This window comes from Mus caroli, chromosome 8 (assembly GCF_900094665.2).
Source record: "Mus caroli chromosome 8, CAROLI_EIJ_v1.1, whole genome shotgun sequence".
NCBI lineage: Eukaryota > Metazoa > Chordata > Mammalia > Rodentia > Muridae > Mus > Mus caroli.
The window spans coordinates 33,472,820-33,479,182 of NC_034577.1; the positions used below are offsets into that span (position 1 = coordinate 33,472,820).

The 6,363-nt window shown below is 38.6% G+C and overlaps 1 pseudogene; it reads left to right on the plus strand.

Moving 5' to 3' along the window:
- Positions 1-282: 282 nt before the first annotated feature.
- Positions 283-1,918, plus strand: LOC110300653 (annotated as a pseudogene).
- The last annotated feature ends 4,445 nt before the right edge of the window (positions 1,919-6,363 follow it).

The following is a 6,363-nucleotide window of genomic DNA, read 5'->3' on the forward strand; positions in this document are numbered from 1 at the left end:
TTTGAGTTCAGGTTCAGCATTGTTTTCAATACTGTTAGACTAGCCAAAATACCAGGTAGTTAATTTCAGTTTAATAGGGGCTCTATGTCATAGGAGAGTTTGAAAGTCATTTTAGAGTCACTAGGAAGAATTTCTTAGTCCTTCCATATCATACAGTTCAATTTGATTTCTAACATTCCTGGAAAACATGAGGATTAAATACTAAAATATGGCCTCCACTCTCACCCCTTCCCGTCGGTGCGGAGCTTGGCTTCGAGCAGTGCTCAGCCTGCTGCAGCTTGGATGTGTGCTTGGGACAAGTGCTCCGCTCCTCAGCTTGAGATGGATAGCCGCTACACCAGCGCCACGGGCATCGGGGATTTGAACCAGCTGCGTGCGGCCATCCCCGCCACACGAGTGGAGTTGTCCGTGTCCTGCAGTTTGGAAGAACTGACGTGATCGATAATACTTTGAATCCTGATTTGGTAAGAAAATTTATTCTGGATTATTTCTTTGAAGAAAGAGAGAATCTTCGTTTTGACTTATATGATGTTGATTCAAAGAGTCCCGACTTGTCCAAACATGACTTTCTGGGACAAGTGTTTTGTACATTGGGGGAGATTGTTGGTTCACAGGGAAGTCTCCTGGAAAAGCCAATAGTAGGAATTCCAGGCAGGAAATGTGAACAATCATACTGACGGCAGAGGAGCTAAACTGCTGCAGGGATGCTGTCTTGATGCAGTTCTGTGCAAACACATTGGATAAGAAGGATTTCTTTGGGAAGTCAGATTCTTTCCTTTTATTGGAAGCAATGAGGATGGTAGCTTTACAATTTGTCACAAGACAGAAATGGTCAAAAACACTCTAAATCCTGTGTGGCAAACGTTCAAGATCTCAGTGCGAGCATTGTGCAACGGGGACTATGACAGAACAATCAAGGTAGAAGTGTATGACTGTGACCGAGATGGGAGTCATGATTTCATTGGAGAATTCACAACAAGCTATCGGGAGCTCGCAAGAGAACAGTTACAATTCAATGTCTATTAGGCATCAAAAAGAAAGGAAAAAAGAAAACATACACTAACCTTATGAACAGTAACCTTATTGTCCTTCTTGGTAGAAACAGAAGTCTCCTTCCTGGACTATATTAAAGCAGGAATGCAGATCAACTTCGCGGTGGCCATTGATTTTTACAGCATCAAATGGAAACCCTGCCCAGCCGACTTCTCTCCACTACATGAACCCTTACCAACTGAATGCCTATGGAATGGCACTGAAGGCTGTAGGAGAAATCATTCAAGATTATGACAGCGAAAAGACGTTCCCAGCCCTGGGTTTTGGTGCAAAGCTGCCTCCAGATGGAAGAATATCTCACGAGTTTGCCTTGAATGGCAACTCTCAGAATCCTTACTGTGACGGCATTGAAGGTGTCATGGAAGCTTACTATAGAAGTCTGAAGTCTGTCCAGTTGTACGGGCCAACCAACTTTGCTCCCGTAATAAACCATGTAGCAAGATACACATCCTCTGTAAAAGATGGCTCCCAGTACGTTGTGCTCCTCATTGTGATGGACAGTGTCATTTCAGATATGGCGCAAACTAAAGAATCCATAGTTAAAGCCTCAAAGCCTCCCATGTCAATAATAATAGTAGGTGTGGGACCTGCAGAATTTGATGCAATGGTTGAATTGGATGGAGATGATGTAAGAGTTTCCTCCAGAGGAAAATATGCTGAAAGAGACATTGTACAGTTTGTGCCATTCAGGGATTATATTGACAGAAGTGGAAACCACATACTCAGCATGATGAGACTGGCCAAAGATGTCTTAGCTGAGATTCCCGAGCAGTTCCTTTCCTACGTGAGAGCCAGAGGAATCAAGCCATCACCGGCGCCCCTGCCGTACACCCCTCCTACACACGTGCTGCAGACACAAATATGACCACACCCAGATGCTGATGTCCCTCACACGCCAGTCGGAACTGCGAAGCCTGTGCTTTGATCCTGGTGCTCTGCTTTGAACCAGGGAATGAGCCACTTTCTCAGTTTGGTTTCAGCAGTCCTGGAAAATGTGCTTTCTTGGATCCAAAACTAATTCTTTTCCTAAACCAAAACTGTAAATAGGGTTGTTGCATGAGCAACCGGGAAATTGTTTAAGATGCTTGCCGCAAAGTAGAGATGTCTCCTCTATATTTTGAATATTTTTGTTTTGTTCTCGACAGAATAGTAAATTTCCAATATACTATTGGGAAAAAGCACAAGCTACATTTTTAACACAAATGTGGTCCTTGACTGCTACATATATAGGCCAGCAGTCTCTGTGTCGATGTTTACACATTACTACTTTTTAAATTTCAATACTTTTATAGCTGTTCTTAAGAGTAAGTTTTAAATATTGAACCTTTGTCTTCTAAATTGTAATATCTATAATCACAGGAGCAATATCTCTTTGAATGAATGTCTAGACATTCATGGTATGAGTAAGGGAAGAGAAGGAATTAGAATCTACTTAGTGATTAATGTCCATTTTGTCCAGCAGTAGGAGTTTCAACTTATAAACAGATGTGGCCCTGTAATATGCATTTTTTTTCATGGACTTCGGGTTTAAATTTAGACTGCAGTCAATTTATCCTTAAATGCCAACTAGAAGCAATGAACAGGCAAGCATCATAAACTGTTAATGCACAGAATATACTTTGTATAAAAACCACCATCCTTATAACACTATGATTTAGTGTGTAAAAACAAGACTATATAACTCCAAACCATGTAGCAGGTGTAGTGAACTTTGTATTCAGTTATATCCTGTCTAGATAATTTGATTCAAAGGGATACTGACTCTCTTGCTTGGGATTTATGTTCTCACCCTTCCATCTTGCCTTCACGGGTTGCACAGGCTGGAGTCTCTTGTGAATTCTCAGTTCAACGTACACAACCCTGTGACTTAGCACACAACACGTTTGTGAAATAAACTCATTCCTCTGCCCCAACCTGCCTATTTGTAAAATAACCTATCTCACTACCCTGACCTGCCTGCTCACAACCAATTCTAAATAGTTTTCAATGTACAGTTTTTATACGAATTATAGTTTTGTGAAGTTATGTCTACATTTCTTTAGAACAAATGGCCTTAAATTCTCACAGAATTCCTGGAAATGATTGTGAATTGCCTTCAAAATATAGAAATGTGGATTTATTTGTTGTTCTTTTTTGTGTCAACAGTGTGACTGCTTTCTAACCTCTCTGCCTCCCCCTCTTTGCTACTTGGATTATTCCTATTGTGTGTGCTCTTGCCACAACTTGGCCTATGGTGACTTTTATAAGCATGGGACTGTTTTCCTGGAGAATATGCATAATCCTCATAGCTAACAGAGTCACAGTTACATAACTGTGATGTGAATTGTCCATTTTAAGTACCTATTAAAACATTTAAAAGGAAAAAAATTAAAATATTATAGACAAAGCACCTATGCAAATGTTAATGTAGTCTTCATTAATGCCACATTATTCAGAAAGCATTTTTATAGGATAAGTTCCTGTGTCAAATGTCTATTCTAGTTTAGCCAATCTGTTATCTAGGACAGTTACTGTACCATGTTTATACAGTTATTACAGGAATACTCGTTCCTATATAAATGCAGGGAGAAACAGAAGTCTATCCTGTCACTACAGCACTATGAGTGTTTTTAGTGTTAATTGAGGCTAGCAACAGCTGATTAGTCATATGAGTAATGACTCATCATGGTAATTCTGAAACTATGATGTATTCACCATGCACACCTGCACAATGAGCCTGCTGACTGATGCCATGTATTATCTGATGATAACCTAAGAGCCAATAATAAAAATTCTCCAAAAGTCATAATTGACACAGATTCTTTACTATGTGACTGCTTGAAGAACTCATGAGGGACAGTGGTCTGTTTAGTTTATGAAAGTAAATCATATTCCCTGTCTACTCATAATGTGTTAAAATGGAAATCACATTTGGTTTGATCTGCAGATTTAACTCCTTACTATTGGTGCATGTCACCTACAAAAGATTTCTAGTGGATCAACCATGTTTTTAACATTTATAAATGATACTATTGGACAAAAAGATTTTTCTACTATTATCTTTTCTCCATGTTACTACTTCTTAATTTTCATTTCAGCAAAAGATATCCATGGAGATCTTAAATTCTGTACAAGGTCACTCACAGAATAAGGAGATCCAAGCTAACTAATGGTCTCCTTCTTCATTGTCATTGGATACTTAAAAATTTAACAAGCTACAATCCATATAATCAGAGAGAGTATGTATGAATGGAGGGAGCAGGGCTGAATAGGGAGGATAAAATGAGGAGGGGAAGTGGAAGAAAAGAGGTAGGCGAGGGAGGGAATGAATACAGGGATAGACAGTTAATATAAGTCCATTTGAAGGGCTCAATGGAAACTCAATACAATAAATACCTCTTCAAATATAGACAATAGGTACTTCTTAAAATATATACATATATGATGTGGACCTAAATGAAGTTGCCAAATAATGGGAGACAGAGCCCCAAATGGGTATCTCTCATCGTTGAATACCAGGAATGGGTTGTATCTAATTGAGTTGTTGTCCAAGAAAACCCATGGAAATACAAAAGTAATGTAGGTTATGGCCAAGGCTATTGAGTGCTCTCTTCTTACTGATAGTAAAGTCCTATTGCTGAAGACAATACCTACACAACTCACAAGACATGGAAAAGTTGTGCTGGTGCCTACCTAGAGCCTATATGCACACAGACTAGTGTTCATAGTGCCAGGAAGTATAGTACTACTAAAGGAGAAAGGTAAACATCAATCATGCTACAAACCCTTCAATCTACCATGTTGGCCTGCCTGCAGGATACATTGGTACAATAGTTGTATAAAGCTTGTGGAACCAACCAGCAAAGATTGGATTTAAGGTCTACTTCACTAAGTTGGAACCCTTTACCTGATATGCTCAAGAACCCAAGGCAAAACTAAATTCCACTACTCTTCTAAATGAATTTAAGCAATAAAGTTGCTCTTAATGATATTCTACTATACTCATAGATCAGTGTCTTGTTCAGCCATCATTAGCAAAACCTCGGGTAGCAATGAGAATAAATACAGAGACCTACAGCCAGTAATACATAGAGTAGGAAAATTGGAATATTATGTCCTAAATGGGATGTCTCCATCAAATACAGAATTCAGGAAGGACTCTACAGAAGAGGGGGGCAGGAAGAGTATAAGATCCAGGAATGATAGAGGACAGCAAGGAAACCACAGCATGACTGACATACATATGAACTTATGGAAACCCAGGCAGTGTGTACAAAGCCCACACAGTTCTGTACCAGATGAGGTCCTAGAACTGAAAGAAATGGATGCATGGCCTACCTCTATCCCAGAAACTTTCTCCAATTCATAACCACTTGCAAATGAAATTTAGTTCTTTTCCAAGGAAAAGAACGCACCGGGGAAACAAACTATTCTTAAGGGTAGCTGCATGCCCAGCAGTAGATGTCCAACACAAAATGAACTCAGGCGTGGATTGCTAAGAAGCCACTGTCTTTAGAGCTGCCAGTCTAGGACCTTTCATGAACACTAAGGAATATTCAATTAAAGAAAAAGACCTGATGAAGGAGAGATGAGGGGTTGAAAAGGTCACCCAAGCATCTTGTCAGTATATTCAAATAAACAAAACATAGGCTCAGTTTTCATATAAACATTCACATGAAATCCAGAGGGCAGAGAAAGCACAGTTTATTTAGGTAATGGGTTTATCAATGAAACAGTATTATTTTCACAAACAAAACTGTAATGCTTAGCTTGATGTCAATGCTACTTAGCTTTCCTTTACAGTTTGATAAAAGAATACAAACATTATGGAAGTTAAAATAATTTATTATTTTTCTTTCAGAGCAGTGACTCTGAAATCATGTTAATTATTCAAGAACAGGAATTATTCAAGAACAGGATTCTGGTGGTTTTTTTTTTAATGAGTTAATAGCTATGTAATGAAGACTCTAATAGTATCGCTGGATCTGTTTAGTTGTTCTCATTTGTCCAGTGATATGATAATCATTATTATAAAGTTGTACTGACACTTCTGTATACCAAAAGATCATTATAAAGAGTACTTTATAAGACCTCTTTATTTTATTTCATATCAATATTATGTTGACTGTCCAAAAGTTACCAAGGAGATTCAATTTTGGACTCATTTAAAATTTCCCCAGCGTTTTCCTGGCTACCTGCTCCTGGAGTCTCTTGAAGATCAGTACAGTAATTATCTCATTGTTCTTTAAACATTCATTGTGAAAGAGATATGTATTCAAGGGAAAATAAAACAGCTATTTAAATAAGTTGAGATTGTTTTTTAGATCACCT